Here is a 15014-nt window from a genome sequence, read left to right as displayed (position 1 = left end):
GCCGGAGTCGCTGAAGTCGCCGTTGGAGTTGCTGCTGCTTCGCCGAAGTCGCTGCTGCTTCGCCGAGTCGCTGCTGCTTCGCCGAGTCGCGGTTGCTGCCTGGAACTGCTGCCGCTCGCCGCCTGCGGCTGGAACCGCTGCTGCTGCTCGCCCGCCAACTGCTGCTCGCCGCCTGACGGAGGCAACTGCTGCCTGAGCACCGAGCCGCTGCTGTAGGGAGGCCGGCGAACAGCCGGGTGTTCGCCGTTTCCAGTTCTTCTCCGAGTTCCGAAGCCGGTGAGAGCTCCATCATCGCGTCGTCTCGTTCGTCTCTCGGTTCAGGCGAAGTCGTGGAGCAACAAGGCGAGCTTCTCGCCTGAACCCACCGCCAAGCACCGAGTCGCTGCTGCTCGTCGTCTCTTGATCAGCCTGAACAGGCCGCGTCCCTTCCTCCTAAAGCTAAGTTATATCCTTGACTCGTCTTCTTCCTACCATGTCTGAGTATCGATAAGCTTAAGCTTCTATGAGTAAGAAAGAATCAGGGTTTAACACTCTGTCAGTGAGCATGCTATCGCTATCCTTGTTCGTTCATTCATGTGCTATGTGTGAGGTACTCATGGTTTGTGTTCTAGAGTGCAGTGGCAGTATACACATAAGTCTTTCTATTGCTATACATAACATGGACTGTTTGATGTAGTGGTAAAACATGATTATGCTCGTTGGTATGAATGCAAACTCGATTGGATAACTGAGGTAGTATAAATACCTTGAATGATGCTTGCTTTGGTGTTTGTTGGCTGTTGTGGTTGGATTAAATGAAGCAGCAGATCGAACTGAAATAATAAGGTTGTTCTTGCATTAATGCAGGTGGAATAAGGGAAGAAGGTGGAGCATTGAAGACAAGCTTACCTTGAGAATACTTGGTAGGATGAATTAAAGGCTCACTTCTCCTTGTGCAGTCCTCAAATGAAGAATGAAGAGAATGCAACAATGTTGGCTGTTTTGAATGACGAGGTGGTTTGGCTGGGAGCTTGTATACTTAGGTGTACTTGGGCATGGCAGCCTGCTGCATAGGCGTGGGAAAAGAAAAGGTGCAGCAAGCTCAAGAGGGGATAGGGGAGTGTGCAGCACATGTCTCCACCCCCTTTCTCTTTTTCCCATTTTCTTGAACTTAGGGGGGGTGGCAGAGTACTGTAGCAACACTGTTGAGTACTGTAGCAATAACTATTGAGTACTGTAGCGGCACTGTAGCAACGACTGTTTGAGTACTGTAGCGGTACTGATTGTTTTGTGTCTACAATAAATCTTTCATTGGTTCTGTATTAGAAACTTTTGGTATCGAGTTTTTCTAGTATCGAGCACTTGTATTCAGATACAGATTAATCGAATAATTCTTGTATCCGATATCTATATTGTCTTGTAAAAATCTAACTTAAAACAGTGGATTGCTAAATTAAATCCATAGATTTAATTCGTTCGTCATTCTAATACCTAAATTAAATCCGTAGATTTAATTGGCTTCAAAGTCTGAAATAATTCACGACTTAAGTAACAATATGAAATAAACTCCATCTTGATTAATAAATAACACAACTTTGCTAAGTTGGTTATAACTTTGAATAATAATTATTCATCGGTTCAAAGATTAACGTCGCGATTTTAAACACGCGAAGATAAATAAATGCATACTGCTAGTGTAGCGAATCTGTTTCCAAATTACGTAATTCAGAATCATAGTTGGAATTCATAAAGCATTTCATTTACTAAAATAGATTAATAAACACGCAATATTGGACTAAAATAAATATAAAAGAGCGGGTTGTTACAGTATACATCTTCATATGTATATCTCACACGTTTTCCGCTGCAAAACACTTTAATTAGAATAACTCTATGTTATGAAGTTGTGACACGTGTTATTGGGTAACCCACCTTAATCAGTTCTCCTTTATGTGTATGTTTTATAAGTATCCAAATGATCATATATGATCCTAGCATTTTATCTATGAGTGACATTTCCATATACTTTAATGTTAAGTAATTGTCCATATCCGTTCCCACTCATTAATTCTCATCCCAAGTCATAATCCCGGCTAAATTTGTCATTAATGGTTGCGGGCTGTGACAAAAGGTTTGCAGATTATTCTTAATTTGGGAAAGAAATCAGATATATAATTGAGACATCCAAGAAACCTTTGTAATTGAGTTTTTTCTTTAATTTCATTAGGAAATTTGTCTGCGAATTCAATAGCCCTAGTAATAGGTTTAATAGTTCCTTTATGAATATCATGTCCTAAGCATCTTATTTTAGTTTGAAATAGTTTTACTTTTGAGGAAGAAATGGCTAATCCGTTTCTTTTAACTACTTGTATAAATATTTTTAGATGTTTGAAGTGTTGTTCAATGTTTTGAGAAAATATAAGGATATCATCAATATAAACAATTGAAAAATCTGAATAATCATTAAAAAATTCATTCATAATATTTTGAAATTTTGAAGGAGCATTTTTTAATCCAAATGGAATTACATTCCATTCATAATGTCCAAAAGGAACTGTGAAAGCTGTTTTATATTTGTCTTTTTCAATAATTTGGATTTGCCAAAATCCTGACTTGAGGTCAAATTTTGAGAATATTTTTGCTTTATATAATCTATTAACAAGATCTCTTTTATTGGGTATTGGATATCTAATCCATTCTAAAACTTCATTAAGAGGTTTGTAGTTAATGACTAATCTGGGAACTCCTCGTTCCTTTTCTGCTTGATTGTTAACATAAAATCCAGCACAAGACCAAGGAGATTTTGAAGGTCTAATTAATTTTTTCATAAGAAGAGAATTTATTTCTTCTTTGCAAGTATTAAGTAATTCATGATTCGTTTACCCGTGGTTTCTCGCGGGTGTTTAAGACTGCTTTTGTTTTGACTCTTGTTTTTCTTTTTTTCCTTTCTAATAAAATTTCTATTTCAGCATTTGAATAGGTCTAGCTTTGGTAGGAATATTATTTTCATCGAATTTAGGAATGTATGGAAGGGAAACAATATGTTTATTTCTTTCCCAGAAAGCACTTGGTAAATCTAAACAAATACTTTATTTAACTCCCTCCGTCCGCCAAAAGTAGACCATTTTTACTATATTGGGCGTCCGCAAAGAGTAGACCACTTTCCTTTTATGGAAATGGTCCCACCACCCACTTTAATCTTTTATCCTTACAAACACTCTTTATTTACAAAAACCCCACCCCAAATTCAATCTCAACCACACATCTCATAAAGTGGTGGGACCCTTTGTCCACTACATCAAAATCATCAACAATTTTATTAAATCCCGTGCCCAACCAAAGTAGTCTAGTTTTGGCGGACGGAGGGACTAGTATTTTCTATATTAGTAATCCTTAATTGAATATTTTTATCAAGGAGTTCTTCTTCGATTTTGAGATAAGGTAATTCTTCTTGTAGAGTTTTAATATGAAATTCTTTTCTTTGAATAGAATTTATTTGAAAAATATAGTGTTGTTGAAGTAGAGATATTTCTCTTTCTTTAATAGGTTTTATGAATTTAAAGGAGATAGAATTCCCTAAAATATTAGTGGTGATTCCTGTTCCGTTCACTTCGAAAGGATAAAGGATAGTAAGAAATGGGTTTCCAAGAATTATATCTTGATTGAGATCTTTGACTAATATGAATGGAGTTTTAAAACAATATCCTTCGTTGCATATATGAGCATTAGAAAGTTTATATTTTATATTAAGAGGAGTGGCATTTGCTGCAGTTAATTTTTCATTTGTTTTTTCATAATATTTGGAAGGAATAAGTCATTCTCTAATACAATTCTGATCTGCTCCACTATCAATTAAACAAGTAATATTAATTTTGAAATCATCTATAACTAAAGTGATAACCGAATACCATTTCTGAAAAGATATTTGCTCAATATTGAGTATAGAAGAGTCAAAATTATCAATAGTGTGATGTTCCGATGATTCAGAAATATCTTCTTGATTATCTTTGAGAAGGGATATTCTTGTTTCTAATTCGAGATCTTTTATATGTAAATTGTTGATTTCTTTATTAAGTATATTAACTTGTTGTTTTAAAAGATTATTTTCCATTTGTAGATCATTAGTATTAATACTTTTATTGTAAATAGATGAAGAAGGAGTCTTTTCAAATAATTTTGAAATACTAAAGGGTTCAATAGATTGGATAATTTTATCTTCCTTAGGAGTTTCTTCTTTCAAAATTATTTCTCTGAGTCTGTTTAAATATTTTTGTTTATCTTCTTGGTCAGGGATCTTTTCTATAAGGTCAAAAAGTAATTCTTTTTCATTTTTATTTTTTGTAATAACATTAATATTAAGAGGACAAAATCCATTACAAGGATCTTCATCTTCTTCTGACTCATCACTATCAAATATTTGATTTATGAAATTGTTTTCAGGATCAGTTGAGGAATTTTCATTCGAATATTCTTGATCTTCATCAGATGATATTTTTTCTGAAATTAATAGAGATGAGATTTTATTCTTAAGATCTTCATTGTCGAAAAATATTTCATCAATTTTGCTTTTGAGAGGACAGACGTCTGTTTTATGTCCTTGTTTATGACATTTCCAACAAGTAATTTTTGTTTTTTCAAATTCTTTAAAAGGTTTTTGTTTAGAAAAATTTCTGGATTTATTGAAAGGTTTTCTGAAGTATTTTCTTTTATGGGGTTTATATTCAGTGTTTTTTGAAAATCTTTTCTCTTTTTGTTTAAGTTTTGAGGATGGAGCTTGAATCTTTTGTAGACCAAATGTCACACCCCAATTCTTGAATGAATAAATATAATCGAGGTATAAATAATTCATAGAAATAAACAAGGAACAACCTTGTAAAAACCCGAAATATGATAGAAAGTCGGGCTATGCCCCTTTGGATCACAAGTTTTGTTTCATGCTTCTGACAACTGACATTCATTGGCATAAATTAAGTAGTGAAGAGTCTAAGCTCGGTCAGGTATATCATTTGAAATTTAACATGAAGATCTTAAGTTGGGAAAACAAAAGACTGATATGAGTAATTGCTACAGCGGAAGTCTAACATTTGAATTTTAACTCTAGCCTCAGCTCCGTCCCGTCAGCACCGGCCAGCCAACCTGAAAACATTTGAAAGTATTTTTGGGCTAAGTACTAATGTACTTAGTGGGCATGCATTTTCTGAAACATTTCATATTTTAATAAAGACAGTTTATCCAATTATACTTGACATGACTTAGAAGGTTTTAAAATTTAAAAAAGTACTTCTAAGCATGTTAAAACATTTTCTTTCATTTGTGCGCACATGTCACACTCCCTTTCTGTTACTCGCTGTGATCCCGGACCTCTAGCCACCGACGGATCCATTTCTCCCATTGCACTTGCCCTGAGGACGTAACTCAGACAAGTTGAATTGACCTCGGGACGCTACCCAGGCAGGCCTTACATGATACATGCTCCGGAACACATCCAGCCAAGCACCCTTATAACGCCTCTTACATGAATTAGTGCCCGATGGAGATCAACCCACCGAAACAACTAACAAGTGTACACAATTCTCAAATAACGTGTTAGGCCATAAGAGAACCTCGATCGATCCATGAATTGCGAGCCTTAAACAGAGCAGAGTGCACATAAACATTTTATTGGATAAACAGTTTTCATTACATTAAATAAACAATTTGCATTTCATTGAAACATTTAGAGCTTAATAACTCAATCATACTTTGTACATTTGGAAAGTAAGCCCACCTGGTTAGGCAAAGCCTGAAGATCATAATCACATATAAACCTGTCTTGGGAAAGCAGTGCTAATCCCCCTGGTCACAAAGCCTACAAGAAATTCTATTCTTAATAGGTCTCATGAAACTAATCTTAATGTATTTATGGATGTACTAAACATACTTGATTCATCACGCCGGGTTTTCAAATTTAATGAATAAATACTTGAAAACTAAATTTCTTGAGTTAAGGACACCAACAATATCCTTACTCGATTTTCTTTTAGTGTTTTAGGGTTCTAGCATCCATAATTCGTTCCATTAAAGACAATCGAAAACCAACATAACCTCGTGACTAACCACATAATATCACGTAATCACGTAAACAATAAACAGAAAGAAATAAAATCCTCAAGTTTAGTATCATTAAAATCACAAGTTCATATGAACATAAAAGAAATCATGCACCATTTTTATAACATTCTATACATTTCATTTTTTTTTTATGTAAATAAATAAGAAATTCCATTATTCATTTATAAATAATAAAACATTTTAAAATCCATTGAGATGAAATAAAACATTTTAACCATTTAAAATACATACTCAAAAAGCCTTGAAATATTATAAAAATGAGGGTTTAATCCCAAAATTTGTTTTCATTTTTAAAGTCCATCAATAAATTAAATAAAATAACGGACCTCATTTAAAATAAATAGTCCCAACCTTAAATATTAAAATTTAAATCAAGAGATTTAAATTCACTAAAATAATTTAGTGAAAGTTCAAACAAATAGGCAACACAATCACATAAGGCACATAAGAATCACAATCAAACATCATTAAAATATGCTCTGTTTTCACACTGACTCAACTTCAAAATTTAAACTGTTCTGACTCCGACATCTCCTGGACTCGAGACTCATACTGAAAGAAATTTCTTCGAGTCTAGTTTCATTTAAAAAAAATAGAGTCGAAAGCTCCAAGTGGTTTGAGAGATATGACGTTTTTACCACGATCTACCATTTCTGGCAGTTTTGTGCAACCGAAGGTTACAATTTTTGAAAAATAGTAAACGTTGTCAAACTGGGCTCCACTTTGGTGGATATCTAGCTAACACAATAAGGTTGATACCATAAAAAGTTGGAAAGCTAGATCACATAGGAAGCTACTTAAATGAATAACTCTTTCCCCTGTTCTCTGAAATTCTCGGTGGTAATGTGCAGTTTAGGTTTTACATTTTAAAGAAATATCAAACGAAATTGAAATAGCTTGAAATTTTACCAGGGTACTCAAGACTCATGTAGAAACTTTCTATAAAATTTTCAAAGCTATTAGACTTCAACAAACCATCGATCACAGTAGGTCAGTAGGCCTACGAAATTCTCCAATTTGTATTTAAAACTTATATATCTTAATAATATCTCTAACTTGAATATAACATCATAATTCTCAACAACAACTCATCCCAAAACTCATTTCATCACTTCTAAACCTCAAGCTTCAATCTCATCCATCATTAATCATCTAGATCATCTCATAAACTCAAATCCATCATCATATAACTCAAGCCAAGTCAAGAAAATAAACAACAAAATTCGTAAGGTTTCAAGCTCCTAATTTTCGAAAGTTTCATAAAAATAAATTGGGTGATTTTCTTGCTCAATCATGATCATATACTCACTCACATAACTTTAATATGATCAAATAAATAATCTAAGATCACTTACTCAAGGATTTAAAAGGTGATCAAGACTTTGCTCCAACTTTGATCTTAGCTCTAGCTTCTTGAATTTGATGAGATATGATAGTATTTGATTGGATTGGATGGTGGATTATCTCATAGTAGTGTTTGATGAAGCTTCTCTAAGCTTTCTTCAATGGACATCAATGGAGGAAAAGAGAGTATAGAGAGAGAGAGGGGAGGCCGAGAATGGGGATGAGAAGGGAGTAAATCGACTCCTGCTTTTTAATGATCGACTTGCATTTGTTTATTTCGAGTGGAATTTTTCTTTTTGCTTTCAAGTGTGTTTATTGAATGTTGTGGTGTAAAGGTACTCTTCTGAGGTGGAATCTTTGTTTAAGAGGCTTGGTGTGGAGCCACTTGTGATTAATTGATCCGTGGAGCCACTTGTGATTGAGTTGGATCAATTAGGTATGTTGTGGGTGTAGTGGGAGTATATAAAATAAATAAATAAAAAAAAATCTTCCGGGTTGTACTATAATCGTTCAATGTTTGCTTAAATAAATATCTCGTGTAGATGCTAAATGCTTAATATAAATAAATATGAAATGCATATAAATTTAATAACTAAATTTACAAATGTTTTTTTTTAAAACATTTTTGTTAGAATTAAAATAAATTCATTTTCTTTATATCCGGCGTGAATCATCATGACTTCTAAGTTCAAAATTACTCTAAATTTAGCTAGGAAAAAGCGGGGTGTTACACCAAAAGACTCACAAAAAGTCCCTATTTCTTTTTTGAATCTATTCTTTTCAGAACCATATTTGGATTGTATTTTAAGTTCTGTGCAAAGTAAAAGACCTTCTTTTTTAATAAAAGCAAAAAGTTGACCGTAAGTAATAGTAGTGAAATTTATTTCATTTGATCCAGTGGCCTCTGTTAGGTCCCGGGGGTCTCGAATAGGTGTATGGGGGGGAATACACCTATGGGCTATTTTTCTTTTCTTCAAAGAAAGAGATCTCAAGATAGAGATCTAAACGAAACTTTTCATGCAAACACATACGCCTGTTAACTGAAAGCAGTTTTGACCAAACAGGGTTTACGACTGATACTGAAAGCTCTTCAGTAAGGAGTTATCAGTTAAGTTGCTGGAACTTAACTGATGCACTTATGGGCTTCAGTCGAGTTTGCTAAAACAGAGATGATAACACTCTTCCTGACTATCAAAAGATAGATCAGTCAGACTGATATCATACGCAGCGGAAATTAAACTTAGTTTCGCAATAGCCTCGGTTGAGCACGTTGTTGGTCTTAGGTTTCTCTTTGCAGTTATTCAGTATTCAGTTTATCAATTGAAATAACACAAGTAGGAAAGTAAAACTGAAAGCTGTAAACAACACAGAGACTTTTACGTGGTTCGGAAAAACCCTTTCCTACATTCACGGTCGGTTGATCAGACCAACAATCCACTCCGCAAGTGCTTAACAGGTGCACTGCAAACCAAACCGTGTGCTTGCCGGGTGCACACAACCGTACCACTGAAGAAAACCCTTCTTCAGTACCCACACTTCACTCGTGTCGGATTTCTCTTGCTTAGCACAACCCGCGCTAAGACTCTCAGAGACAGAAAACCTTTCTGAACTCCGAATCACTCAAAACACTCAAATCTTTCTTTTGGAAAGGAGGTTTGAACGAGTGCCAACTATACTGCAAAGAACAAGTTCTTTGTAGCAAGTTTGACCTTAGCTTCTGGGTAAACAAAGGTTTTCTTAAGGTCTAAGAGAATGTATGTAATCAGCAGTGACTGATTTTGGCTTTGGAATTCTCTTCTTCGATTCAAGCTTTGGGGAGGTTGAGCTTTAGGCTGAGTAGCGATTTTGGCAGAGCTTCAGCTTATGTCGTTGAATCGGTGAAGGTTGAAGTGATCCTCGAGCGCTATTTGTAGGAGAACTCTTGCATAGATCCGTTGGCGTAGAACGTCCTCAAGATTTCTTCCGTTGGAGAGCAATTCGAATTTAGGTTGAGGCTTCAATCATCGAGGTTCCTTGTCTGGCGGAAACGGCTCTCTTGAGGGACAGGAGATGTGACGTCTCTGAAAAAGTAACCACCAAATAGGAATGACCTCTGCAGAGATAAGATCCTGAGATCTCTGCATTTAATGCGGCTGTACTCTTGTGAGTACGTGGCTTCCTTTGAACGTTGGAAGATCAGTCCGAGGAAGAATGTTCAACTGATACTTGACTTTAGTATCAGTCTGTGACACGCATTAAGTAATCAGTTCCAAACTGATTCTTCAACTGATACTTCAATTGGTATCTTCAGTCTTCAGTCTTCAGTCCTTCGTCCTTCAGTTTTCAGTCTTCAGAACCGCATACTAAACTTGAAACGAACTCTAACACTTGAGTTCAAAACTGTTCTAGTCTATTACTGTCACAGCCCGAAATCCCTAAGGATGGTTTAACCGGGGTTATGACTCGGGAAGGGGATTAAGAAGCGGGGAAAGAAAGGGGCATTTACTTAACAATCAAACATTTTACGAAAAGAGACATTTATTATATAACACTAGGATCATAACTGATCACTTGGGCAAAATCAAGACATTCGTTCGGGAAGGCCCGTCGAAGTGGATTACTCAACAAAAGAGTATCATACTTAAAATAAAACATTATCATAATCAGAGTATCTTGCAGCGGAAATACGTGTGAGTTATACATATGAAGATGTATACTCAAGGTTACATTACTGTTCTACGTCTCAAGGGTACATCCGCTCAACTCCACTCCATTCCATCACCCGCTCAACCTGCACATTAGGGAAAACAACATGCAGGGCTGAGAAAAAATACTCAGTGAACATATGCCGGAAATATAACATTTTATATCATTTATTGTACTGCCAACAGTAACACACAGGGTTTTACTTGAAGGACCTGTGCTTACTAAACATTTTCTTTCATTTCATAAAGTTGGATGCGCATCCCATTTTCAGTCTATATGATCCATATCTGTTCCTTTTACACGCCGGGAAGAAGGCCTCCTTCCACGGACGCTAAGACCGGTCGCAAGCGACACACAGTCTCCATGGGTGTACACGTTAACCCTTACTAGCAAACCTTCGTCTAGCGTAGGGTCCGAATTCGATTTCCTTTATAGTTGGCGAACCAACACAGATAGAATACATATATAAAACATAAATATTTTTGGCAGACAATCATTCATAAACATTTCTTTTCCTTTCATAAGAACCATTCATCAATTAATCATTTCCATAAACATTTCATTTCATAATAATCATTCATCATTTGAAATATCACAGTTATATCATTTCATTTCGTATAAGAGGCCTGTGTGCAGGGGATCTCTATATACGTGTTTTAAGAAAGCCCACCTTATTCGTTCCCACAACGGGCGTAGAGTTACTTCCCTCTTTAGCTATCACTTCCCGCCTGGACCTTTATTGACGAAGAATCGATAAGTTTGAGAAGAAGTCGTGAAGAAAAGGAAGTTAGGTCTCAAAACTAAACTATCTCCTTTTTAATGATTTTAGGGTTCTAGCATCCTTATTAATCTTGTCTCGTTCAAAACCTTAAACTCCAAACATTTATCACATAACTAACATTTAGGTTCGAAACTATTTATTCGAACATCAACGTGCGCATTAATCATAACTCGTTCTACTCACGTCCTCAAGTCAAATATTCCATCTTTTAACAACAATTCAAACAATATCACATAGACAAATTAAATCATCATAGATCATGCTTTCTCATACCTAAAACAATTTAATCCTTTTCAAATAATCCATATTAATAAGTCATTTGAAAAGAATTCATTAAATAAGAATTTAACTCAAAATATTTTATTTTAAAAGATCATTTATAAATAATCAAATGAAAGACTCCATTTAAATAATTAATTTAAAAGGTTAATATATATAATTAAATTAATCAAGCTCAATTTAAATTAATAATTAAGAGCTCAAATAATTTAAATGGATATAAGCCCAAATTAATTAGATAAACTAAGTCCATCATATTTTTCTTTGAATAAGGCCCAAACAAATAAATTAAAAGATCCATCAGATTTTATTATTATAAGGGGCCGAGCCCAATAAATAAAGAAAGGCCCAACAGTCAATTAAATTTAAAAAGGAAGCCCAACATTTTTTTAAAAAAAAATCGGCCCAACCTGGCCCAATAAGAGAGCCCATCAAGTTAAAAAAGAAATAGCAAGAGCCCAAAGCCCATCATCCCTCAAACCCTAAATAAACACACAATACACATTTTTACACACACAGAACATGAGCCTCTCTTTCTACTCTCTCTCTCGGCACTCTCTTCTCTCTCTCCGCTGCCGCCGCTCAACGGCGGTGCCCGCCGGACGGAGACCGGCGTCGGCCTTCTCTCCCTCGACTCGCTCTCTCCTCTCTAACCCCTCTTTCTTTCTCACCCTCTCGCCTCTATCTCTCTCGCTCACTCTCGGCCGCTGGAACAAGGCGGCAGACAGCCACCTTCCACGATGCGCCGCCGCCTGTTCCTCATCTCCGGCCACACGGCCGCCGTCTCCTTCTCCCTCCTCTTCTCTCATTCCCTAACTCTCAACATCATCTCGATCTCTCTCTCTAACCTCACTGACACACGCCGGCAGACACGACGTAAGCCGCGCCGCCGCGTCGCCCTCCCTCTCGCCGGCAGCACAGGCCCACGGCCGTTGAGGAATCGCTGTCGCCGGAGACATCCCAGGTAAAACCCTAACTTCTTTCATTTTCCCCTTCTTTCCTTTTTAAATTAAAACTGAAATCTCCTCTCTCTCTCTTTTGATTTGGCTGAATCGGAGCAACGGCGACGTCACGGCTGTCACGTTACCGCCGCCGCCGACGACGACGAGCCACCATGGCTCCGCCGCTGACCGCCGTCTGAAAACAGGTAACTCTAATTTCCTTTCTCTCCTTTTCTTTTTCCTTCCCTCATCCTTTCCCTTTTCTAAATTAAAATCTGAAAACCCCTCTCCTCTTTTCCTCTCTATGGCAGAACGGAAACCACCACGTGGCTCCGCCGCCTCCCGTCGAACACCGGCAGCCCCGCGGCTGCCGTCCCCTAACCTCGACTCACACACACACAGCAGGGTTTCAAGCCATAAATCAGTTCACATAATAGCATAGAGAATTTGTGCAATTTCAGTTCACATGTAACATATCTTGTATCTGTAAATTATGAATTTGCTACTCATTTTCTTCATTTATCAAAGCATATGTAAATCTGAGTTAATGAGCATGTGTTGGTGTTCTGGAGTTGATATATACAAATTGAAGGATATCATAACATATAAATTAGAATATAAACCTTGAATGATGAAAGATGTGGTGTCGTTTCTTGGCTGCGAGAGAGATGGTAGATGAATGTGAGAGGTGGGAATTGGCTGAAGAATGGTGTAGGTTATAAAAGAAAAATGGGGTGGCTGGGAAGAATGAGGATCGTGGAATTCTTCAGCTTGATTGGTATGAACATGGAATTTTTTTTCTGCATGATTAGTATGACTGGAATTCTTCAGCATGCTTTGTATGACTGTGAAATTCTTCAGCATGCTTGGTATGACTGTGGAATTCTTCAGCATGCTTAGTATGGCTGTGGAATTCTTCAGCATGCTTAGTATGGTTCCAACTTAATCATCAAAATATCTAAGAGATTAATACATTAATCATATGGTTCCAAACTCATTTAAATACATTGACACATACAAGACTAATTCTTATTTGAAGTATAAAATCAATTTGGACTTGTCAATTTAATAAATTAACTAACCACATGGATCAACTTTAGTAATTAATAAATAAAAATTCATATATAACACTTCAATGTTAGATCCTCATTAATAAATTAATGGACTCAAAAAAATTTTGAGTGCATCGTCCACTGAAAATAAAAATAAAATAAATCATCACGTATCAAATTCATGTAAGTCTGTATTTTATTAATGGATGCCGAACCCTAATTATCATAATAAATCCTTAAATCAGTCATTAGAAGAATTTAATCATCATTTAAAAATCGGGTCATTACATACTATCCCCCTTAAAAGAAATTTCGTCCCGAAATTTGTACCGCAGAAAACAACTCTGAGTACTTCACTTTCCTGTTAGACCGTAGTCTATTCTTGACCATGATATATTCATAGGTCTCTTACTATCGGTATCGACTTAGTCCTTAGTACCTGAACTTCCCGATCTAAGATAGATTTGGATCTTCCTTCGTAACTCAAATATTGACTAATAACAATGTTGTTCTTATGGATCATATGCTTTGAATCGTAAACATTCTTCTCTAATTGCGACACATGGGATACATTACGCACATTCTCAAAGCTTAGTGCTAACGCCAAACAGTAAGTTATTGGGCCTATCCTTTCTACAATCTCGTATGAGCCTATAAAACGGGGTTTAGGTTTACCCTTCACATTGAGTCCAATGATTTCTCTTGATGGAGAAACTTTTATGGAAATTATCTCTCCATTTTCACATCATAGGTCAATTCGTCATTTGTCAACATATGACTCTGTCAATCATGGCCCCTATTTTATTCACTATCAAATTTTGACGGATGATTTCAATCATCTAGTCATTTCATCCCAACAAAGTGGTGATCTATATTTCCTCACGTATAACGCCTCATTTGCTAACCTATCGATAGTCGATTGATAACTGGTATTATATGTCTCACAAAGAGTGGCAAAAATATGTTCTCAGCTTTCACCCCGGTTTAGCTTGGTCGTCCTCAACATACCTTATTAGTAATTTCTATGTCGTTTAAGCGGAACTATAATGACTAATATCTCTAAAGCATTCTTAAGGCAACTTAAACAGTTTGTAAGGAGACCAACCATTTCGAGCATGTAGGCAGTCAGCCTAAAACGCCGTTATAAACTTTTATTCATTGATCGAAGGAATCTCGAGTCATGTGGGCATTGACTGCCCCCTTTCGTGACAACCTTTGCTTAAGTCAGAAGGGTTCGAAAAATCCATCTCGACAAAGAAATTCATTGGTTCGTTAAGGGCTCGGTTTGTCCCAAACACGACATTAAGCTTGACTTTATGAGCTCGAAGACTCAAAGTAACAATATGATATGTTGTAAAACCTTCACTTGCTAGTACGCAAGACATATTTCAACAAATGAGGTTACATCTCGTTTTATTGCTCCTAACTAGAATTTTTTTTTTTTTTTTAGATCTTAATACATCTTAGTACTTCCTGGTGATAGTATAAGGGTGCCGTGGCTTTATCTTATTCTTAAGTTCATTGTCATGGAGATGCATATCTTCCCTTCAAAGAAGATAGCATTATTTGATTCCTCGTGGTAATTCTTGAAACTTTTTATCCTTATTCTTACTCTTAACTTCTCATCCTTCCTTCGTGCTCCTACCACAATTTTCCTCAAGCTGGGTGGTTTAATCACTTCTATCATCATCTTATCACATCTTAGATGAGGCCTTCCGGCTCACTGTATCATCTACTACATTGGTCTTGTCCATGTGATGGTTAATACCAAAATCATAATCCTTTACGGGTTCAACCCATCCTCTTTGTCTCGTCAGCTACTACAAATTCCTTATCAGGTTT

General features: G+C 36.3%; 2 long non-coding RNA genes across 2 annotated transcripts; one reads left to right on the top strand and one right to left on the bottom strand.

Annotated features, from left to right (window-relative positions):
• Window positions 1-6: 6 nt before the first annotated feature.
• On the top strand, window positions 7-1308 carry LOC131003094 (uncharacterized). The gene is made up of 2 exons (XR_009094536.1): window positions 7-442; window positions 847-1308. It is a non-coding gene; the product is annotated as an uncharacterized LOC131003094 (long non-coding RNA).
• A 3519-nt stretch (window positions 1309-4827) lies between these two features.
• On the bottom strand, window positions 4828-8024 carry LOC131003098 (uncharacterized). Its single transcript, XR_009094541.1, has 2 exons — window positions 7446-8024; window positions 4828-5827 (listed from the first exon to the last, which is right to left on the bottom strand). It is a non-coding gene; the product is annotated as an uncharacterized LOC131003098 (long non-coding RNA).
• Between the last annotated feature and the right edge of the window lie 6990 nt (window positions 8025-15014).

The sequence above is a fragment of the Salvia miltiorrhiza genome, unplaced genomic scaffold (assembly GCF_028751815.1).
Source record: "Salvia miltiorrhiza cultivar Shanhuang (shh) unplaced genomic scaffold, IMPLAD_Smil_shh fragScaff_scaffold_67:::fragment_3, whole genome shotgun sequence".
NCBI classification, from domain to species: domain Eukaryota; kingdom Viridiplantae; phylum Streptophyta; class Magnoliopsida; order Lamiales; family Lamiaceae; genus Salvia; species Salvia miltiorrhiza.
This window is presented reverse-complemented; position numbering and strand designations above follow the sequence as displayed.